General features: G+C 39.6%; 1 long non-coding RNA gene across 1 annotated transcript; it reads right to left on the reverse strand.

The window, feature by feature from the left end:
* Positions 1-10397: 10397 nt before the first annotated feature.
* Positions 10398-24262, reverse strand: LOC110344902 (uncharacterized). The gene is made up of 3 exons (XR_002387842.2): positions 23983-24262; positions 20512-20834; positions 10398-10990 (listed from the first exon to the last, which is right to left on the reverse strand). It is a non-coding gene; the product is annotated as an uncharacterized LOC110344902 (long non-coding RNA).
* Positions 24263-24860: the final 598 nt, after the last annotated feature.

Raw genomic sequence — 24860 nt, forward strand, 5'->3', positions numbered from 1 at the left:
CTGTCCTGCATTCTGCAGGTGTCTTTTCCATGTAATTAAAAAAACTTAAAATTCTAAATTTTAGTGACTATGTATTTTATTTTAAGAATATAGTAAATTTATTTAGTCAATGTATTGGTATTGGATATTTTTAATGTTATCAGTTCCACACAGCCAGAGTAAACTTCATTGCCCATAAATCTTTTTTTTTTTTTTTTTTCGGTACTTGGGATCAAACTCGGGACCTTGCACTTGCGAGGCAGGCAGCAGAACCACTGAGCTAAATCCCCAGCCTGCCCATAAATCTTTAAAGGTAAGCTCTATTATTTCTTAGGATATATTCCTAGAAAAGGGGTAAGTTAAGGCACATAGATAATATTATATTTATTGCTACCCATTGAAAATTACTTTCTGGGGATTGTGTATCAATTTAGACTACTCCCAGGTGTGAATGAGATTGTCTACCTACCAGAAATTCTAGCTGAAATAGGGGACTTATTAAAGGACAAAAGAAAAGGAAAATGGCTGAAAATTTGTTAGGTAAAAATTAATACCTCAATGTTAAAAAAATTTGGAGTTGCTTCCTTAACTAGTATATTGAAGAATTTTTCATTGGCTTTTCACTCTACCTTTTTTTTTCTATGAGTAATCCTTTGGCTGGTTTTCCATAGGAAGCAAATTGCTTATAATCTTTGGGGTATATAGTTCCCTAATTTTTTATATACTGCTATTTTACAATTATATTTTTTGTACATATTCAGTCTTTTTACTTAATCCAAGTATATGAAATTCCAAGATGGGACATAGGCTGGACCTTGGCCATGACCTTGGAGGATCAGCACTGGCTGGCTGGGTGCCCAGCGTTACCAGTAACAGTCCCTACCAGAATGACCACCAGGAAACAGCAGTGCCCAGGAGTAAAGCTCAGCGATTTCATGATGTTGTTGCTGATCCTGAGTAGTCACCAAGTAGAAGTCATCAGATAGCTGCAGTTTATTTTATATTTTCTTCCAGTGGTTATTTATTTACTTGGAAAGTCCTTTTCTCTTCTCTTAAACAAACCCTGTTGTCATTTTTAATATGCCAGGTTTTTACATATTCTACTGAATTCTTCTTTAGTTTATTTTTGTATATGGTATGAATTAAGGTTATTAATTAATTCTCCTTCCCAACTAATTCCACAGACTTTTCAACATCTTTCTTTGTTAGCCACTAAGTTTTTCTCTATTAGCATTTGCTTCTGGGAAAATGAGTCTTTTTCTGAGGATTAAGCTCTTTACTCTTCTGCCAGTATCACAGAATTTTAATTTCTGTTTATCTCCCAGGGCTAACTTTCCCTCTTTAGCCACTCACAATTTCCTTTTTTGTTGTTGTTTTTTCTTTATTCTCCCTTGGAAACTTGTGTTTCCCCTGTGAATCATCTGATCATTTGTGAGTCTGTATTCTTGCCATCTGACAAAAGATGAGAATTCTGACCAAATGCCAGTGAGGGCCTGGTATAAAAGGAAGATGCTTCTGGAATGAGGATATAGTTCAGGATCACAGGGTAGACCTGGGCTGAAGAAGCCAGGTGGAATAAAGGTGGAACGTTGGAGTTTCTGTTGAGTGAGGACTACCATCATTTTTAACATTTGATTCTAAGTGCTACTGGCAGCTGGTTTTCTACCTTGTTGCTTCTCTGGCATATTTCTTGACTTATATCTCACAGGAGGCACATTCTATGTGTTTTGTCAAGTTCCTTAAACTTTGTTTACTTTTGAGTTGCCTGACACTTCTACTCTAGCACTGTCCATTAGATATTTTTCTAGTGATGGAATGTTCCAGAATCTATTCTGCCTCTACAATACCAGTAACCACATGTGGCTATTCAGTGCTTAAAATGAATGTAACTAAACAGTGACTTTTACTTTAACTTTAATTTTTTAAACTTGAAGTTAAGTAGCCACATGTGAATAACAGCTGTCACCTTAATGGATACAGTGAGAACTCGATCCCTATCACAGCCACCATGCTACCTGGGTCCTGCCATCACCACAGGATTCAAGGAACCTAAATGAAATGGCAGAAAAGCTCTGTGGTTTGGGGTGATTAGAATAACTCTGTCACGCTGCCTGAAAGAGCAGCATTCTTGACCTAAAGAATGTGTCTCCCAGGCACACCAAGGTGCCTCACTTAGGAAGGAGGGTGTGAACACACACAAACTCAGACTCCACCATTGTCAGTGCTATCTGCAGGTGCTCCAGCTGTTTATATCCACCCCCTTCCTTCACTTCCCTCTCCCATAGCAATCTGGCTTCGGCTCCAAGCTCTTTAAGGAAAAACCTTCATCAACCAGATGAAGATATTTCTTTTTATTTCGATGGGTCTCTCAGCAGGGATGACCAGCCAGTGATTTTCTTCTTGAAATACCATTTATCTGAGAAGGCTTTGATGCCACACTCTCTGTCCTCAGAGCACTCTCGGTCCCGGCAATGGACTTTTCTCACACTTTCTTTTTGTGGTGTCAACCAGCCCCAGATCTTCTTTTCCTACCCTGTGCCATTTTCTGAAGCCTAGGCTGAGTGTTCAGTTGAGATTCCTCATCTCCAGCTGGTAAGCACAAGCCCAATGTGTCTAAGCACAGACTCCTCGCTTTGCTGTGATCCACCCACAGCCAGCACCCACTGAATGTCACCGATTTTAAGTGAACACATCTGGATCTACCATGGGTCCTTTGTCCCCGTACACTCACATCTGGACACATCGTGGGTCCTCTATTGTTATGATGTAAATATCTGTGTCCCCCCTGAAATTCATGTTTTTTGAGACACCCCCAATGCAACAGCATTAGGAGGTAATGAGGCCATGAGGGGCCTGCTTTCATGAGTGGACTAATTCTTTGTAAAATGGCAGCAGGGAACTAGCTAAGCCCTTTGCCTTTCCACCTTCCATCATGTGAGGACTCAACATTCCTGCCATCGACCATGTCAGGACACAGTGAGAAGGTGCTACCTTGGAAGCGGTATTACATTTACCAGGCAATGAAAGCTGCAGGCACCTGGATCTTGAGTCCTCTCCCTCTCTTAGGATAACATCTGGACCCCCAGGGGTCTGCTGTCCTCCCTGCACCTGGCTCTGGATCCATTGTATATGTTCTGTCCTGGACTGGACCCTGCCTGGCCTCAGGCTCTGCTCCTTGAATCTGAACACAGGCACTGGTAGGATTCTCACGTGTCCTCCTTGCTCCATGGTGCCTTGGTCTCACCTAGGGGCCAGAATGACCCTCCTCACTCATGTAAGTTTTCAGAAGTTTTCCATCTTATGTAGGAGGAAAGCAGAACTCTTCCACAAGGCCTCAAGGTTGTCCAAGATCTGGGTTCTACGGCTCTGCCCGCTCAGCTTTCCTCCTCGATTCTTCAGCTCCGGGCTCCTGGGAGCCCCACGTCCAGCCCTCCCTGCCCACCAGGGCATGGAGGCCACTGTGGGCTCACAGCAGGTCTCAAGTGCAGCTGGACACAGCAGTTCAGCTCACTGCTGCTCAAACCCTGAAGACATGAAGACTCCTCCTAGACAAGCTGTCTCCTGAGGTCCCTGGGAGGTGATCAGGGGAATGTCCATCTTTCTTTCCCTCCTATATTTTATCCATCAGATATGGTCTGGGTTGACTCAGAGATCAGCCCCTGACCCACCAACACAGTGTCGTTGTTTAGCATTCACAAGATCTTTACATAGTCCCTAGATACTTGATATATTTATAATCTGGGGCATATTATGGCCGGAATGGCACATATATGACATTTACAAGAAAATATTTTCAAACTCAATAAGACTCCTCCTTGAGAAAATTATATCTTTGCATTTCAATCTTTACTGGTGCTCAGATGGTCATGAGTACATTTGCTTTTTCTAATATACCCCAATTTATGCTGCTCACAGGCTGCCCACCTGTAATTCTGCTCCAGTTACCTGTCCCGGGCAGTGGGAGTTGTAGGTGCAGAATGACTTTCCCTGGGAAGAAACTGTGTCTGAGTAGAGATCTATGTCAAGGGACTGTTAAGGAAAATTCTACGTGGAGAGAAATTCAGCTCCTGAACTCAGGTTTGGGGGTTGTAAATCCAGAAGATTCCAAACTGGACAGACTGCTCCTAATTTTATGTTGTGAACTGTTATTTCAGATTCTGTATCAAAATAAGCTCCCAGAAACAGTGGGGATATTCTAAATGTGATAGTTCAATATGTGTATAATTGTAAAAGAGCCACAAACAATGTACTCACAAATATTAGCCATTAACTGCATTTAGAAGATAAATATGTTTCAGGCAAAAAGAAAAGCTTGTATATTTCTGTTAAAAAGAGAAACAATTAATATTTGTATAGAATTGTTTTGTGTAAGTAAATATACTGGCAAAATTTTTCAAGTGGTTTGAAATTTAAAAGAGAATATTTTCATTGTCTGAACTCCTTTACTTCTCAAATTTCCTTTCAAATTTTGTGGAGATAAGAAGGTCATTTTATATATGTCAAGATTCTTTAAGTTTGAAGTCAATAAAAGCATTCCAATTAAAATTAAAAATATCTATGTTCTAAATAAATTATACAATATTCTTGAATCCATTTGAAGTTGGCTCATGTTTTCCAACTGAATTTGAATGCATAACCATATAAACTCTTAACATGACAGGAATGGCAGACACACATATTGGGTGGGTGTGTGCGCAGAAAAGTAGCTCAGGATGATAGATTTGTACGGTTGTTTGAAGAGCGAGGAGAGCCCCATTGACTAGTTCTGGTTCAGCAGCAAGTCCAGCCCTCTGGACTGCAGCTATTCTGAGTCCCATAATGAGTGTGAAGAAAGATTAATTCTCCTGTGGGAACATCACTTTCTTGCTGGGTTTTCCTCCCTTTGCCTGTAGCTGTGAAGCTTTCAATTTGCCAAAATTCTGCACATAACATTTTCATTTATCCTGAAACTAAATCAGTTTGGGGCTAAACATATTTTAAAATGTCAGCCTACTTATTTGGTCCATGGGATGAGAAATGCAAGATTTTCAGAAAATGCCATGTTTGGTTTGGATTTTGTCCTGGAATGTGGAATGGAACAAATGTTAAATCCTCCTGAGGTGCTATGAAGATGAAAAGAGAACATGTGAGTAAAAGCAATTGGTAAACTGTAGGCTATATATAGGCTATATATATAGGCTATATATCACTGAGTTTCATGACTGTTGTTATTTATCATCAGTGTCATTATTGAAATTATCAGATCATATGGCAAGAGACATTTTAAATTTAGAAGATATGGAACCTGAACAAAATAAGATCTTTCTCAGAATACTCAAAGTGAGGAGCCTGCACAAATACCCCCCCAAAAAGATAAAAAATTTAAAAAGTGTTAACTGCTGTAATATGAATCACTGACATAAGGGAGGTCAGGAGTACAGGCTGTTGGTTGGTTGACCAGATGTTTCCATTTTGGTTATTTCCCTTTCTGTTCTGGTTGGAACCATCTGTGAAGAAGCAAACCTCACGGTGTATCTGCACTTGCACTCAGAAGTGTTTACCCTTAATGAAGGTGAGACAGGAGCCTGTGATACCTGGATGAACCCACTGAGGTCAAAGTCAGCCAGGCAGATGCTGACAAATACAGAGTTCACTAAGTTTAGGACACTGGGTTTTTCCCCTCTTTATGAGCATGAGTAACTCATGCACAGTATGTTTAAAGTTTAGTTACTTGAAATCTTCAATAAAAAAGAAAAAAAGTTATTCTTGTATGCTCATGGATTTAAATTTGCTTTCCATGTCTTTTGTGACTTGCAGCAGCTTTGTTTGTGGAATTTAAGCCTCTTAAGTTTGACAAAACCAAATCAGTACTGCTCCCCATTCATTAAGATGGGATTTTCTCCACTCAGCTATGAAAGAGTCTTTTTATTGGGAAAGTAAGCTCAGACATGCGGCACAAAGTGACCAGAAGTCCATCGAAAATCCTCCCTGCCACATGTGGTTGCAGTTTGTGCAAATCCCTGCCTCCCGTGGCCGGAGAGCTGATGGCTGGGGTCTGCCTGCTAGCCCCATTGGAGGATGGCCACAGGGAGAAGGTCAGGGCTAGAATTAAGGGGGTGGGTGGAGGTTATGGATTTGGTGCAAAGTTGGGTGAAATAAATGGTAAAGTGAGCAAAGTTAATCAGAAAAAAGATGAGCTTGTGGGGCAGACATGGATCCAGAAGGAGCTATTTCTTTTATTTTTTCATTTTCTTTCTATTTATGTTTTCTTGTTGAATAAAAACTATATTTATGGTGTGCAACATGACCTCATAGATACATATATAGTATATGTTGCTCATATACATATATATATTTATAGTAGAATAGCTAAGCCAACCTAATATCATACCTTTCTTCACGTACTTCCCATTTTGGGGGGTGATGAGAACATTAACATTCTAATTTATTAGAAATTTTCAAGAACGCAATACCTCATCATTAACAAAGCAGCCCCTCAACTTTTCAGAATCACACCTTTTCTCATCTGGAAAATTAGAATATCATGGTCTCTTATCCTAAAGTCCTCTGTGAAGTTTGAATAAAACTATAGTGTGTGAATGCCTTACAAACTCTATGAAACCACTGGAATGTTAATTATTATTATCAGTGGATAAGAAAGAGAAGCCAAATGGCTTTAGCAACGAGCTGAGGGCTTTAGGGAGATTTAAGGCTCAATTAGTCAATACAGGTCATAGAAAAAGATACTCTATCTCAGGGAAGAGTCATTACATGGAAAAGTAAGCTTGTGTAGTCATGGATATAAACTGTTGGGGACTTCCATGATTTCTTAGTTTCCAAATTCACTCCTTTGGCACTTTGCACACGTGGAGCAGTACTACTTCACATTCATGGCTAGACAAAGGAGCCAGCCCTTGCCTTTTAGTTTTTTATAGCCATATCAGGGAACTCTGGCTATAAGGATGCTGTAGAAATTGTAAAACATGCTCACACTGTTCCTAGACAGAACAATAGCAGCAAAATGGCAGCTCCAGGAAGAAGCGATGCACGCAGCATTCATAGTATGTTCAAATTTATTTCTGGACAGACTTTCTAATTCTGAAGATCAGTAATAGCTCATGCCACAGCAGTGAGATGTACTTGTATTTTACTCATGATGTCAAGTAGAATCTTGCCATTGTAACCATGAGGACATAGAGAATAATATTATTTCAGTTTCATGTGTCATTGTAAGCACAGTTTCCAGGAACCTTCTCTTTTAGAATATCTTTCATCTCTTCGATCCCTGAGACCTACTGTGCATGAATGTGGTTTTTCTAAACTGGGAGAATTCATCTCTTTCCCTGCATAGAAGGTTATTTTTATTTCAGACTCTGAAGTGTGGAGAGCTTCCACTTGATTCAGGGAATTTTGCAGACTGGGAAAGTACATACGATGTACCATGTTGCAAATCTCTGTGTAGCCTAAATAGGCGTGCATGTGTGATCCACACAAACAGTACACAGAAGGCTCCTACCCAGCCGAGGAGGTTAGGCCCAGAAGTTAACAGAACGGCCGTGCCATCCCAAGCCAGGCTTGCTGTCATCCCACAGAGAGTTTGCCCACAGATTCAACTCCTTTCTTGTGTCTCACAACTTCATAGAAGACGATCTCGCAGGCAGGGAGTATTATCGAGCCCTGTTTATTTAAATGGTTAAGTGCAGATGGAACTGGGTATTGTCGTCCATTTTCCATTCTCAATCGACAGGATCACAGGTTCTGGACGAGTAAGGCGAACTCAGGATAACACAAGTACCGGAGGAAGGCAGCTTCCCAGGAGTTAGGCCAGTGGGGTCTGCAGACGGCCCTGCAGTGATCAGAAGAGGAGATGCTGTGGATTAAGAGGACGCCCAGGCGTTTTGCTCAGGTCTCCACTGGGAGTCTGGGTTTGGCTGTTGTTTGGTTTGTGTATCGCAACTCGAGGTACCCACACCATGGAGCAGTCGGGAGTGGATCCCCAGGGCCCTCGTGAGAGATGGCATCGCACCCTCATTTGTGTCCCTGCTGCCTGTACTTCAGCTGGGCTGCAGCAGCCTCATGCCTGACCCCATGGCCTCTGCAGGGTCATCCCCATCTCAGTGCTTGATTGTGCCTCTCTTAGAGGAGAGGATGTCCCATACTTTGAAAAGAGGATTTTATTTTTCAGAAATCTGAGAAACTTCTCATCTTTCCCCCTGGCCCTGCTTGGGTGGAGCCCGCTCAGCTGAGCCCTGGGGAAGGAATAGGACACAAAGACTCAGTGATGGGTTTAAGTCCCCTGGGGTTATCTTTGGGCAGTTTTCACCATTAGAAAATGGTAAAAACAAACTGGAAAGATTGTTTTTGCAAGATTAAGGTCCTTCACCACAGTCCCCCCATTATGAGGTAATGGGGCCTGATTTGCAGTAAATTGTGAATTGCGTCCAAAATGGTGCAACTTGCAGGGTCCTTTGGAAACAGGGTCCATTTCTATGCATGAAATGTTGTCCTTCACTAGCTTACCACGGTGCGCCCAAACTGTCTGGCATGGGGGCGGCTGGGCGTATAATACTACAGAACGGATTCTGCTCTCAGCCACTGCGCCTCCTTTTGGTTCAGTCCCGCAGCTTAGCCCTAACCCTTATGAAGCCTCAGAGCGTATCTTGAGGGGAGGGGCTGAGGCACTGTCTGAGGTGGCCGCATCATGGGCTCTATCTGTGCAGTCAATGAGGGGCTTCCTGCCCTGTGTGCCTTTGAGACTGCCAATCCTGGGAGGGACGCCTGAATCCCGGGATGAAAGGGCGGCCTGTAACTGCAGGTGAGCTACAGAACACCTGAGCCCTCGCCACTGTGAGTTTCGTGCCCTGCAGCTTTACGGTCTTAAAGGACGCTGGCTGAAATAGCACTTTCAGACAGAGAGAGTCAGATAAGTGATGTACGCCTCGCTTGGTTTCTTTGCTGAGGGCCACAGTGCCAGGGCTGATATGGGGAGAGAGGCCTGTCTCTTCTCCAGCGAGTCATGTCCTCATCCCTGCTTCTGGGACCAGCCCAAGCCAGACAGGAAGAGCAATGAGGCAGACTTCCTAATGAGAGAAGGAAGACGTTTTCCCAGGAGGGAATTAAGAGACTCTCGTGCCTGTGGAGATTTTTACTGTACATTGGTAGTTGTAATCTTTAATTTGTCTGTATACCAACTTTTCAGACCTAAGGTATAAAGCCCTCACGTAGCACATTTATGTAACAACTGTCTAGTTTAAATTTTATGTTCCTGCCACATACCAGGAGTTGCTCACATTTTTACAAGAAATATGCTCTTAGTATCCAAGTCTGGCCACTGAGAAGGTTAAATTACGAATACTGTTTTGCCAAAGCATCTGTTGTGCTTGGCCGAAAAGGAACATCTTTTTGTTATAATCAGTGTCAGCAGCCAACCCACAAAAAGAACAATATATAAAAAGTGTCATAGATTTGGCTCCGGTAACTTAATTAATTTAGTCCATTTGGGAGGAGATGACAAGGCTTTTTTCTTCATAGACCTCCATTGATCCTCTTCAAATAATGCTGACACAAGTGGAAGTAATTCAGACTGATGGCAGATAAAGTTATAGTTCAGGTCAAGATATCTGAAACGACTCCAGCCGTAATCAGCATGAAGCCACTCCAATCTAATGATGCTCACATGTATTAACGATAAACAAATCAAGGCGCTACCTTTTACTGGGGACTTAAAAGTCTTGAGTGTAAACTTTTCAAACCATTTTTCTTAGTTTCTTTGGAATATGGTAAGTGCCAACCTCTGGTTTCATTTGTTGAGCTCAGCAAAGACACAGGCTAGGGGCTGAGAAAGGGCAGTTCAGGCTTTTGGAAAACAAAGCAGCAAAACCAGAGAACACAAAGCACTGAGTCTCACTCATGGTCAGAGCTGTTTGGTGAAAGGCACACATGTGGCCTCCTTTGGCTTCTGAGCTGGCCCCAGAGTTGTCGACCTTCGAGGGCTGAGGACTGAGCACATTCTCTTCCCAGAGCTCTGTGCATGGTGGTCTTGCAGCCGGTGACAGCCCCGCCAGGCCCAGGGGGAGGCAGGAACTGTGTCTCTAGCGCCCGCTAACAAATGTCCCAAGTGTGTCCCCTCCTGCTTCCAACTCACCCAACAGTTTCTTTCTGAAGTTTTAAAGCAAAATAAAGATTTACTAGTATGTCGTGTTAAGCATAGATAGCATTTTAGGAAATGTAATCACCCACTTTATCATGCTTCAGTAAATCAGCAAAATTCCCTGTTATCTAATATGCTGCCAATTTGTTTCATCCGAAGCCCTGCGAAACCTGTTTTTCTCCCCAGAATTATTTTGAAGGAAATCTCAGACTTGATATAGTTCTGTTTATAAATAATTCAGTCTGTGTCTCTATAACATAGTCTCTTTAAAAATATTATATCCCATTATCACACCCCAGGTCGTTAGCAGAGAGAACTTTATTAAATATATGAAGCAGGTTAAGCAGTCTCATTGCGCTGGGTGTGGGGATGCTGGCCCGTAATCCCAACACTTTGAGAGGATGAGTGGAAAGATCATAAATTTAAACCCAGCTTAAGCAATTTAGAGTCTTCCTGAGACCTTGTCTAAAAAACCAAAAAAACCCCAGCTTCTGTCTTGGGTTCAGTCCCCACTGCTACAATAAAAAACTGTCACATTACAAATCTGTGACATGCGGATAAATCTGTGTGCATATTCATAGATAGATATGTATGTGCCTGAAGTTTCAATCCAAGCTCAACACATTCCAAACACTACATTTTGCAGACAAATCTTCCTCTTCAGTCTCTTTAATCTACATGTTCTCACTCTCCTTTTCCTTTTTAAAATTGCAGTGAATGAGGCTTCTCATTCCACAGAAGACTTTGGGTGCTGATGACTCCATGAGGTCTTCTGCCCCGTGCTGGGGCCCGGCGTGTCCCTGGTGACCGTAAAGACCCCCACTGAGCCGTGCTTCGTTTGCCATCAGTACCTCCGACCGACCAACTCCTGAAGTGAGCCATCTGTGACCAAGGACATGAATTTTCAAGTTTACTTCATTTAAATTAATGTAAATTTACAAAGAGATACTCTAGTTACTGGAAGACTTGCAAGTCTGATTAGAACAGTTATGATATGCAAATCTACTTTTTAAACTGTGTATTTCACAATATCTAAATATAGAGTAAGTTTTTCCAATGAAAATTTGGCAACCAAAGTGAGATATACTGTAAGTGTAAACTATACACAAGATTTCAAAGACGTGGTGTAAAAAGTAAAATATCACATCAATGTTTTTACACTGATAACGTCACAAAATTATATTTGGATATATTAGGTTAAATAAAATACACTCACAATTGATTTCACTTCTGTTTGCCTTTGTAATGTTGTTACTAGAAAATTTAAGGTTCCTGTCTGGCTTACAGTGTATTTCTGCGGAACAGCACTGTGCGTTTGGGGGATCAGGGTGGCGGGTGGGAGAGACTGGGCCCCCACCCCACTGGGGCCACTAGGGCCCCCCTGCTGTCTTAGCAGTATGACCCTTGAGCCGTCAGCGTCCAGTGGCCCATTCCCCACCAATCAGCTGTCTACTCAATAGTTTCCACAGCACTGATAACTGTTACTTTGTATCACTAGAGACTGCAAAATTGGGAAATTCTTCCGTTGTCCACGTTTCCTCTACAAAGAACCTTTCTTCCCCCTTGAAACAGAGAGGAAGTGGACAATGATAAAGTGGAAGAGATGCTTGTGTGTGCCTTATATTTCCTAGTTTTATAACATTTTATTCTGGGAAAAATGATCAACTTTTTCCCCTCATTTTTTTGTTTCTGCTCTATTTGAATTTGAATCACTGTGAGCTAATGGATCTGAGCAATTGGATGTGTTGCAATTACTTACTACTTTTTTTGATGCTTAAACTGTTTTCCTGTGGATGGTGGGAATCATTTTGGGTGGCTTCCCGTGCTTTCTGTCATAACCCTGGCAGTCCAGGAAGCTGTCTCTCTGTGTGTTACAAGAGGCGGATCATTTTCCACCCGGAGTGGAGTCAAGGAAAACTGGCTACTTATAATTGGAAATGGTACTTGGAGATCACAGTTTGAATGTTAGGGATGCTCACTGTTTCAGAGTGGGATTTTTTTTTCTATACTTTTCAGTAACAGAACCATGAAATACTGTTTTAAAGAGAAAAGGCATAAATCATACTGAGATGTATAATTTAAATCTGTAATTGTATCTTTTAAATTAAAAAATCTATATCATTTGTTTTTTCTTGCTCAAAATTATTATTGGTTTCTAAAGACATTAACACAATTATTGATTTTACCTATGAATCTATTATAGTTTTAATAATAATAATAATATCACTAATACTATAGTTACTGAGAAATTTAACATTTCTTTGTATTAGATTTGTCCACAGTACATAGCCCATTCGTGTTACAGGGTAATTGTGTTGAGATGACTTGAAATGGTACTTTATTTGTGAGTCAGGTACAATCTTGACAAATATCATCATTTATTTTCTTTTTATTTTCTTGGAATGTTGTTAAAATGTTGGTGTCATTTTGTCTTACATAAAATTATATGTAGTTTCACAATAAATTGTATAAAAGAAGATACATTCAAGGTAGTCTAATTTTCTTACCCTTTCAGTATTCCTTCCCTCCAGACAGAATTTTTATCTTAAGTGGTTCATCTTCCAGTTTTAGTGGCCTCATTGTCTTTTCTCTAATGTTGGCAGAAGAGTTTTCCAACAATTATAATACGGAATTAGACTGCGGACTCCTGATATTTTAAGCCTTAGCTGAAGCGACAACTCTACCAAGCTACAACTCTAATTCCAAAGCTATTTGGTATTTCAGTTAAGATTTATGAAACTCATCAATTACTCCTCAGTCTTTGGGGACTCATCGTAGGTATTGTAACCATGTTTTCTGCCATGTTGTAAGCACAGCAAGGAGACTCCAGGAGCTATGAGGAACACGCCACCATCTTTCCTTCTTTGTCGTCTTTCAAGCTCTGTGCACACAGTAACAAGAGCGACTCCTCTTGCTTGCTGCATGGAGAAAGACTGGCTTTCTTAAGGGCTAACTCTTCAGAGGCGCTGAACCTAGAGTTCCTGCTCTGAGATCTCACTGCCCCTTCTGATAATAGTGGAATCTCTTAGAGTAGATCTTTGCATTAAGTCTCCGGGGTACAGACAGTTCCAAAGGGTAAGCCAGCTCTGCAAGACTGTGCAGGGACTGACAGAGGTGAGGAAAGTGTGGACGTTCTGGTGGGTAGGAAGCAGGAACAGCCGGGCTTTCTGGGGCTCCTGCCCTGTGTTAGTCCCTGCAGTGATTCACATACACACATTCATTTAATTTTTTTTCTAAAATTTTTTGCTGGTACATTTTAAGTATACAGTACATTTACATTTATCACTGGGTGCTTGTACCTGTACATGACGTATCTTGGTTCTTATGCTTTCCCCATTCCCTGTGCTTTCTTCACCCCCTCCACCCTTCCCTATTTACAAAGACTTTGTTAACATTTTTTCCTTTTCTCATAATTTTTCCTTTCCCCTCTTTCCTTTCCCCTTCCCCTCCCACTTCCCCTTCCACTTCCCCTACCCCTTTGCACCTTTTCTTCCTACTTCAAATTATCAATTATTCATTTTAATTTTAATCCTTACACTTTCAGTTTCCACAACAGAGACACTATTCTGTATTTACACAAGTGTGTCTGATTTATTTCACAAGAGTATCACCTCAGTATGCATTCATTTAGCTATAAATGTCTCTAATTTCTTCTTTTTTATGGCTGAGTAGTACTCCATTTTATAAAAAACCACATTTTTATCCACTTTGCAGTTGATGGGCACTTGGGCTGTTTCCAAGCTTTAGCTATTACAAACTGTGCTGCAATAAACATGGGTGCACATATATCACTGTGGTATGATTCTTTTAATTCTTTTGGGAAGATACCCAGCAGGGGAATAGCTGGGTCAGATGGGACATCTAGTCCTAGTTCTTTGAGGTATCTCCATACTGATTTCCACAGTGGTTGCACCAGTCTGCACTCCCACCAACAATGGAGAAGGGTTCCTTTCTCTCCACACCCCCGCCAGCATTTGTTATTGGTTGATTTCTTGATAGCAGCCATTCTTTCTAGGGTGAAGTGGAATCTCAGTGTTGTTTTCATCTGTATCTCTCAAATGATCAGTGATGGTGAACATTTTTTCATACATTTATTTGCTGCTTTTACTTCTTTGTCTGAAAAATGTCTGTTCATTTCAGATGCCCATTTTTGAATGGGGTCTTTGAATTTAGGGGGTCTGATTTTTTTAAAGTTCTTTACATATTCTAGATAGTAGTCCTTTGTCTAAGGTACAGCTGTTAAAATTTTTTTTTCCCACATTGTAGGTTGTTTGTTAGCTCTGTTGGTGGTTTCTCTCGCAGTGCAGAAGCTTTTTTATAAGATGAGATCCCATTTGTTCATTTGTTGTGCTAGTTCCTGTGCTACTGAGGTTTTGTTCATAAAGTCTTTTCCTATCCCAATGTCTTCAAGAGTTCTACCTAACTTATCTTCCAGCAAGTTTAGTGTTTCTGTCTTAATATTTAGATCTTTAATCTACTTCGATCTTAGTTTAGTACATGGTGATAGATAGGGGTCTAGTTTTAATCTTTGGCAGGTTGAAATCCAGTTTTTCCAACACCATTTATTAAAGAGGCTATCTTTCCTCCAGTGAGAGTGGTTGGCTCCTTTGTCAAAGATGAGGTGGCTGAGTATGTCTAGAATTGTTTCTGGATCTTCTAATCTATTCCAATGATCCTCAGGTCTGTTTCTTCACCAGTACCATGCTATTTTTATCACAGTAGCTTTGTAGTATAGTTTCAAGTTGGGGATTGTGATATCTCCTGCCATGTCTCTATTGCCTAGAATTGCTTTTGCTATTCTAGGTCTCTTCTGGATCCAAATGAATTTTTGGATTGTTTTCTCTAGTTCTGTGAAGTATATTGTTGGAATTTCAATCGGCATTGCATTAAATCTATATAGCAGTTTTGGAAGTATGGCCATTTTCACTATATTGGTTCTTCTGACCCAGGAACAAGGGATGTCTTTCCATTTTCTTACATCCTCTTCAATCTCTTTTTTCAGAGTGCTGTAATTTTCAGTGTAGAGGTGTTTTGCTTCCTTTGTTAGATTGATTCCTAGATATTTCATTTTTTGGATGCTATTGTAAAAGGAATTATTTCCTTAATTTCTCTCTCAGGGAGTCTGTTATTTGTGTACAAGAAGGCTGTTGTTTTTTGAGTGGTGACCTTGTATCCAGCTACTCTACTGAATCTGTCAATTAGGTCTAGAAGTCTTTCAGCAGAGGTTTTGGGTCTTCTATGTAAAGTATCATATCGTCAGCAAATAATGACAGTTTAACTTCTCCCTTTTCTATCTTTATTCCTTTTATTTCTTTCTCTTTTCTAATTGATATGGCTAATGTTTCCAGAACTATGTTGAACAGGAGTGGTGATAGTGGGCATCCTTGTCTTGTTCCGGATTTTAACGTGAAAGTTTTCAATTTTTGACCATTTAATATGATATTGGCTGTTGGTTTTTCATGGATAGCCTTAATCAGGTTGAGATAAAGACCTTCTATTCCAATTTTCTGTAGGGTTTTTATCAAGAATGGGTGTTGGACTTTGTCAAATGCTTTTTATACATCTATTGAGATGATCATATGGTTTTTGTCCTTGGCTCTGTTAATATAGTGTATTACATTTAGTGATTTACATATGTTGAACCATTCTTGCATCCCTGGGATAAATCCAACTTGGTCAGGGTGTATGATCTCCTTGATGATCCTTTGTATTCTGTTTGCCAGTATCTTGTTGTGGATTTTTGCATCAATATCCATTAGGGAGATTGGTCTGTAGTTCTTTCTGTGTTGTGTCTTTCCTTGGTTTTGGAATCAAAGTAACACTTGCTTTCAGCAATGAATTCAGAAGTATTGCTTCCCTTTCAATTTCATTGATGAGTTTAAAGAGTAGTGGCAACAGTTCTTTAAATGTCTTGTAGAATTCAGCAGTGAAGCCATCAGGGCCTGGGCTTTTCTTTGTTGGTAAATTTTTTATTACATTTTCAATTTCACTCATTGTAATTAGGGTGTTTAGAATGTATCTATATCTTCTTCATTTAACTTTGGCAATTTGTATGTATCTAGGAATCTGTCCATTTCTTCTGTGTTTTCCATTTTATTAGAATACAGGTGTTTGAAGTAGGTATTGATGATCCTCTGGATTTCTGCTGGGTCTGTTGTGACTTCATCTTTTTCGTTCTTTATTGCATGGATTTGAGCCTTTTCTTTCCTTTTTTTGATAAAGTTGGCTAAGGGTTTATCAATTTTATTTATTCTTTTGAAAAAACAACTCTTCAATTCATTGATTTTTTTGTATCATTCTCTTAGTCTCCATTGCATTGATTTCTGCTCTGATCTTTATAATTTCCTCCCTTGTATGGGCTTTGGGTTTGTTATGCTCTTCTTTTTCTAGGAGTGTGAGGTTCTGCATTAGGTTATTTACCTGAGTTCTCTTTGTTTTCAGAATATGGGCATTCACTGCTATGAATTTCCCTTGTAGAACTGCTTTCCTTGTGTCCCATATATTCCTGTATATTGTACTGGCATTATCATTTACTTGTAGGAACTGTCTAATTTCTTCTGTGACCCATTGGTTGCTCAGGAGGATGTTATTCAATTTCCATGTGTTTGTGGGGGTTTTGCAATTTCTTACGTTATTGATCTCCAATTTTATTGCACTATGGTCTGATAATATACGGGGGTAACTTCTATTCTTTTACATTTACTTAGACATGTCCTATGAGCTAGCATGTGGCCTATTTTGGAGAACGATCCATGTGCAGTGGAAAAGAATGTATATTCTGATTTGTGGGGTGGAACACTCTGTAAACATCTATTAAGTCCATTTGTTCAATAGCTTGGTTCAGTTCTAGAATTTTGTTGTTGATTTTTTGTCTAGATGATCTGTCTATTTGTGACAGTAGGGTATTAAGATCTAAGGTCCCCCACTACAATTGTATTAGTGCTTATTTGGTTTTTCATGTCCATTAATATTTGTTTTGTATAGTTTGGGGCATTCATATTTGGTGTATATATATTGAGGATTGTCATCTCTTCCTCTTGGATTGTTCCCTTTACATGGATGTAGTGATCATCTTTGTCTCTCTTATGTAGTTTTGGTTTGAAATCTGTTTTTTCTGCAAATAAGGTTGCTACCCCTGCTTTTTTCTGGGTTCCTGTTATGTGGAGAACTGTTTTCAATCTTTTTACTTTCAGTCTATGAATTTTTTTTGTATTAAATGTGTTTCTTATATACAGCATATTGTTCAATTTTGCTTCTTAATCCATTCTGTCAGTCTATTTCTTTAGATTTGTGAATTGAGGCCATTAATATTGATGGTTATAATTGATAAATATTGACTCATTCTTGTCATGATGTTTTACATTTTTTGGGTCTTTTATTTTTTATTTTTCCTCCTTTCCTTTTAGTTTTTTACCTTGCCTGGCAGGTTCACTCTGTTGGGCCTGCTGGAGTTGTGACCTTCATTGTCTCTTTTTAGAATACTGTTTACAATTGTTTGGAGTGCTGGTTAGGTTTTCGTGAAATTTCTCAGGTGTTCTTTGTCATGGAAGTATCTAATTTCCCCATTGATTTTGAAAGATAATTTTGCAGGATACAACAATCTAGGTTGGAAGTTATTTTCTTTTAGGGCTTGAAATTCTTCACTCCAGGCTCTCCTTGACATGAGGGTTTGTGTTGAGAAGTCTGCTGTGATTCTAATGGGCTTTCCTTTGTATGTGATTTGTTTCTTTTTTCTAACTGCTTGTAGGATTTTGTTCTTCTGTTGGGTTTCTGGGATCTTGACTATTACATGTCTAGTTGGAGACTTTTTTTTGATCATGGCTAGTTGGAATTCTATTTGCCTCACTTATCTGTATGTCCAATTCTCTACCTCTGTCTGGGAAGTTTTCTACTATTATTTCTGTGAACAGGTTTTTTATGTCAACTGTACTTTCTCCTGCTTTTTCATGGACTCCTATCAGTCTTATGTTAATTTTCTTTGCATCCTCTAGCACCTGCTGGATTGATTTCTTGTGGTCCCTTACTATATTTAAGAAATCTCTGTTTCCATGGTCATTAACCACAATCCTGTCTTCTATGTCTGATATTCTATCTTCACATTCCCTTAATCAGCTGTGAATACTTTCAGTGGCATTTTTAATCTCCTGGATATCTGTTTGAATCTGTTTCATGGATTCCATTTCTTTCTTATGTTGGGGGATCATGGTTTCCATTTCTTTCTCATTCTGGTCATTCCTAGCTTCTAGCATTGTTCTGAGCTCAGCAATTTTTTTTGTTATCTGTTTCTGTTCTAGAGCCTTTAATCATGTCTTTTGCTCTGCTCACCATCTCTGTAGTTATCTGGGAAATTATTTCTGTTCTGAATGTTTCTAGAGCTTCATTCATCTGTTTTGTTACTTCCTGTGCTATCAGTTCAGGGTGTCCAGGTGGTTGAGTATCAGACTTTTCCACCTCGTTTCCTCCAGAATTTGCTTTTGGTGGGGTGGAAGTCTGAGTTTGTGCCTTGCTTAAATGTCTTCTCATTTTTGTTTTTGGTACTGTCCCTGGTTTAATTCCTGGGTTGATACTTCAAATTGCTTATTGTAAGTATCTTTGTTGCTTGTATTTAGAGCCCTTATGGAATGATTGCTTCTCAGAGATGTCTTCCAGATATAGCTAGTCCTTAGGTTTTGAGTCTCTAATGACTCTGAGGCTATCTCATTTTCATTATACCAGGGAGGACAACTGATTAGATCAATCACAACACCTTAGCTCAAGTGATACAATTAGCAACATCAATAGCAATCAATAACATACAATAGCATCAAGTACAGCTTAGAAAAGGACAATTTGTGGTAGTTATTAATCTATCACCTTTAACTGTGTGAATTAAATCAAAATCGAAGACCAACCCAACATACATTTATAGTGAATAAAGTCTTCAATATAGCAACTTTGCCCTTCGGGATGAGGAGTTAGAAGGAGTTGGGGAGGGAGGGATAGATAGGGGAAGGTTATAGGGGAAGGTTAGCAGTGAGGCCAGAGGACACAGGAAGATCACAGAAACTCTAGGAAACTGTTGAAGACAAGAGGTAAAGACAGAATGAAAGAACAAAGATGAGAACAGAACAACCTAACAGCAATAGGGAGGCTAGAAACTGTATTTACTTTCCTTTAAAACCAATGACAATCGAGGGAAGGAAAAAGAGAAGAAAAGAAAAATAAAGAAGAAATCCAAATTAGGGCCAGAGCAAGAACAAAAAGGGAGATGAAGAACAATATGGCACAGCGAGGGAGTGAGTGAAAGAAAAGAGAAAAGAAAGAAAAAAAAGAAGATTAAAAATAAAAATTTGAAAAGGCTAGAAAAAGAAAAAAATTAAAAATAAGCTAAAAAATAATAATGTTGAAAATAACACTTGGCGTCCTCCACGCGACTCAGGACCTCGGCAGGGCGTGCACAGACCCGCCTGTCTGCAGCGGGCCGACCCGGCGTGTTCTGAGGCAATACTCTTAAGTGAAATAAATAGGACACAGATGTGTAAATATCGAAGAGTTTCTCTGGTGTGAGAAACTGAAAGTGTAAATAAGGATGAAATGTATAATAGTTAATGTGAAATAGGAAGAAAAGGGGCAAAGGGGAAGGAAGTGGGAGGGCTAGGGCAAAGGATAGAAGGGAATGCGATTAATATGAGAAAATGGAAAAATAGGAACAAAATTTTTGTAAATAGGGAGGGCTGGAGGGGTTGAAGGGAGGGCTGGGCAAGGGTGAAAAACAAGAACCAAGAGAGACTATGTAAAGGTGCAAATTTCCAATGATGAATGTCATTATATTGTATACCTAAAATGTACCAATGATTAGAACGAATAATCGATAATGTAAAATAGGAAGAAAAGGTCCAAAGGGGTAGGGGTAGTGGGAGGGGCAGGGGAAAGGAAAGAAGGGAAAGGAAAAATGCTGAGAAATGGAAAAAATGGAAATAAAGTCTTTGTAAATAGGCAAGGGTGGAAGGCATGAAGGGAGGACTAGGAATGGGGAAAAAATAAGAACCAAGATGCATTATATAAAGGTACAATTCCCAATGAGAAATGTAATTGTGTTGTATACCTACAATGTACCAATAAAAGAATTTAATACAAAAAAAAAGAAAATAACAAATTAAAAATAAAAATGAAGGCCTCCTTCAGGGTATGTCTCTGCTGTCACAATAGACAATGTGGGCAGCTGTACGCAGATATGTCAATGAGTCTCAGCAAGCTAGTTGCAGACCCATGAGCTTCAGGCAGATTTCTGGCTGCAAGTCCCAAGTTGAGCTCCCTGACCTCCGGCAGGGTTGAACTGTGCAAGGTTCTATTGCAGGTTCCAGCTGCCCTTCCCCTGAAGATAGTCCAGGTTCTGATAAGAGGTGATGATCCCTCCAACTTACCAAGTACGGTGGTCTGGTGTGCCTTTATTGCAGAGATTCTCTTCACTTTTTCAGTGGACTTCTGTTTTCATCAAGGAGACCGAGAGAGGCCCTCTAACTGTTGTTCTCTTCTGCAGCTCAGGACAATGGCCTTTATACCCCCAGAGCCTCTGTAGTGTGGAACCAGGTAGAGGCACAGCCAGGAGGTGGGGTGGGGTGTGTGTGTCCTGCAGGCACTCACAGCTATGCTGGTGGCTGGGGGGCGGGACGAGGGCGGGATGGAGTGGGGCTCTTTGATGCCTGCCGAGGTCCTCATTTAATTTCTTATACAACTTGCAGCCAACCTGAGAAGATGGCAGAATTGTCTCATTTTCAAAGATGAAAAACTAAAACTAATGTATAGAAAATTTCTTTGTCATTTAGTAGAAAATGTTGTGGCATCAATATTAAATGATGGTGTCACTGTTATTGATGGACACAATAAACATGTATATTGATATTTTTTATACCATATAAAGTATGCATAGTTGCACGATCAAAATCTATAAACCAAAGCATATTCAGAGGAATTTGTATCTTTCCTACTGTTTCACTATTTCTTCTTCTACCATGGCTTTAAAAAAATGTTGGTTAATCTTCAAATTTTAGTGGTAGGGTTTATTATCTTGTTTCTGATGTTGGCAGGCAAGGAACATAAACATATATATTGTGACATATGTCACATATATATTGAAATACACAGAAAAATGCCTTAATTAATTATTATGATCTAGGAATATCCTGCTTCAATAAACCAAATTGTTCATTTTGTTTTGAGTTAGTAATTTTATACTCTAAAATTTGCATTGGCAAATATAGCTTGGGAAGCATTTAAAGACCTCTAATTTCAGCAGTAATTTAAAACTGGTAATATCCTCAGTAAATAGCTTTAATTATAAAAAATGTAGCGGTATGACTTGATTTCACTGATAATGCTACTATTACAAGTATGTGATGTGGTCTGATAACTGTTGTCTGTGGGTGTTTGGACATGCATATTTGTGCCTCTTGCTAATCAAACAGCGAATAACAGAACTAGTTGAATTAGTATGGCCTAATGTTGAAAAGACAAAGGTACATTTATTATATAAATGTTCTTTCCACTAAGTAATCAAAATCACAGGACAATGCTATGACAAGTAAGGGATGAAAGTGTTACAGAAGCTTGGACATAGAAAAGCGGTAGGAAAATGGGGGCACCACACAGTAACTACTGAAAGTCATGTTTAAATTTGAAGATGATACCATATTGCTCTCCCTACAATATCTCGAGTGGCAATTTCTTTTTTTTGTTGGTACTGGGAATCGAATTCGGGACCTTGGGCTTATGAGGTAGGCAGTGGAATCACTGAGCTAAATCCGCGCTGGATGGCAATTTCTTAATAGCAAGCCTAATATGTCTTATTAATTAATGTTAACTTAAATTTTATTGGTTTGAGATCTTATATCTATGTAGAATTTTTATTTTGTTTTACTGGATTTATAAATATAATGTACACTTAGAGTTTACACATATTATGTCTTATAATTACAATATAGAATGTATATCATGTAGTATTAATGCTGTATTAAGTTGTTTAAATCAACACCGTAAATCAATATAAACTTCTGTCTTGATTAAAAGTGCATATGTGTAAGACTTGAGTTTTAGAAATAGTGGACTAGAGAACTCATCTGTACCTATATTATGTTTAATTGTAGAACTGCATTTTTAGATACATCAAATTTTTCCCAGAAACATAGATCTAGTAAGCAGAACTTTCAACAATATAATTATTCACTTATTTGTCCAACAAGCATTAAGTGAGGCATTAGTATGTGCTAGAAAACCTGTCTGAGTCCTGGAAGAGTCGAGTCGTAGATGAATGAGGCGTCTAGGGGTACAGATATTCACAGAGTGCCACGCACGTAATACTTCGTGGGGTGAGGAGTCTTGGATTCCAAAGATAGTAAGTGTTTGACAGGGTCACATGAAGTGAAATCCAACAAACAGCATGGACAAAATGTGACAATGCCAGCGACTCACACAAGTGGAAAATGGAAGAAAAATGGATGACTGGTCTCCGTCATGTACATCCTCTCCATCCAAAACCACGGAGAGGAGAGAGCAGAAAGCTGCTTCTGTTCTCTAGAAATGGTCCCACCTCAGAATCAGAGATTAAACTGAGATATAAGATGCTGACATGAGATTCAAATAATAATTACTCTATTGAAAGAGGCTTTCAAATTATTAAGAAATGTGTAAATAGCAAATTATTTTTAGATGGCATACACTTCAGAACAAGTTAAGACTTGAAAGGAGTTACTAGAGAATGTCCAGTGTCTGGATTCCAATGAAATGGACTTAATGCATTTGCTTGCTCAGCCTCAGGCAGATGGGGACGGCTGACACTGGGCGGTCACTTCATGTCTTTAATAGCCAGGATCTCTAGCTAGTGATATTGCGCAGGATCATAATGCAGCTGTTGTCCTCAACAGGACTGTCGACTATATAACATTTGTTTAAATTAGTTGGATAGTAGCTATTTTAATATACAGTTCAAAAACAGATATAGTGCCATGGCGAAAAGGTTCTGATTCATCTATTGGGAAAACTTCTGATTATTTTCCCTATTTGGAGATTCAAACTACTGTTTGTACACGAGGACTTACAGGAGCTCTTCCACAGAAGTCCTATTTAATTTTGCTTAACCAAAGCTTTCTCAAACGTGTTAGTCCATGGCCCTTTGCCATTATTACTATATTATCATTTTTAGCACCCACTTCTTTAGCAAGTGTTGCTCTAACATGTCATGAGATAGAAACCTAAGAGAAATCCAGACAAAACACTACAGGATGCATTTCACTGTGGAAGTCAGAGCTTGCCCAACATAAATATATTGGTTAAAGTGTGTTCCCCATTTAATCTATTAATATGTTTTATGTTAACTGGAAAGTGATCTCATCACAGTGAAAAAATAAGCTTCTTAGTTTGCTATTCTTTATGTATACATAACTATATACATATACTCATATTTCCTTTATATATAGCTTTGTATGGCTACATGTACACATGTGTAATGATATATTTTCAGTTACATTATTTAATTAATTATATTAATGAATACCATTGGATAAATTCAGCATCTTCTTAAAGATTTAAAGTAAATTTATTAATAATACTTGTACTTATTTTTGAAAATGTTGTTTGTGGTTTTAAAGTAAACTACATGTATTAAGATTAAAAAAATCACAGCATGATTAGGCTATCCCAACCAAGCATTTCTTAACGGGCTTCAATGCCGTCTATACAAACCTTTGACTTCAATAATTTTAAATATCCCCATGTTTAAAAGTATGGGAAAAAAATCAAAATTTGTATGCACTCATTATAAATTATCACAGATTCTTTGAAAGAGAAATTTGGAAAGATCATTGTAATTTGAAAAGCAAATAAATATTTGATCCAGATACCTGGGGTCAAGGTTCTACCCTGCAGACACGTCCTGCAAAGGCAGAAAGATCTATTTGAAGGGTGTAGGAGACCTTAGTAATTTCCTGTGACTTTGGCTCCACAGCCTCTGAGCCCCCTTTTCCACTTAGGAGGCCCCATTCCGGGTGCTGAGCTTTGGCGAGAGTTGAGCACACCCAGCAGCTGCCGGCTGAGCTGCTTCCCCGCCAGACCCCAGGCGGCTGCAGGGCAGCAGAGAGGCTCTGGCGCGCTGGGCGCGGATTTGCCGCGGAAGTAGTTAGAAGGGAGGGGCGGAAGTGTGTTTGTTTGGCGGTTGGAAAACAGGAAGTACAGGGGTTGAACAGCTGCAACGTCCGGATCGAACTAGGGCCGGAGGCGCTGGTGCCGCGATTTCCGGAGCGAAGCGAGCAGCAGCCATCTTCCTCGGCGGGCTCCGAGGCCGCGCCTGGCCTTCGCACGCCAGATCTCTTCTCCCGTTTTCTGAATCTCTACCTTATCTGTCCTAGGGAGTCTGTGAATTACCTAATTTTCCCCAGTAAATCCTTTTTCTGCTTAAATCAACCAGTCTCAATTTCTACCTTTTGCACGCGAGCATATTCCAAGAGCAACAGCCTGAATGCTTCTGTGTAATGACTCTGCTTGCTAACTTGGCCGCTGCCATGTGACAAAGTCAAACCTGGCCATGTGGTCCATCCACATTGACTTCGGCACTGATACAAAAAGATGGCCGAGGCCTATCAGTGAATAAAAAATAAATAAAAACGCGTGAGTTTGTTCTGTTCTGACCCAATAACAAAAAAATCAATTCAATAGCTTAAACAGATAAAAGGTTTACTTTTGTCATCTAACAAGAACTGTGAAAACAGGCAGCCCCAGGCTG

Source organism: Heterocephalus glaber, unplaced genomic scaffold, assembly GCF_053883595.1.
Source record: "Heterocephalus glaber isolate CG9 unplaced genomic scaffold, H.glaber_assembly_v1.0 deba00000768, whole genome shotgun sequence".
Classification (NCBI taxonomy): Eukaryota; Metazoa; Chordata; class Mammalia; order Rodentia; family Bathyergidae; genus Heterocephalus; species Heterocephalus glaber.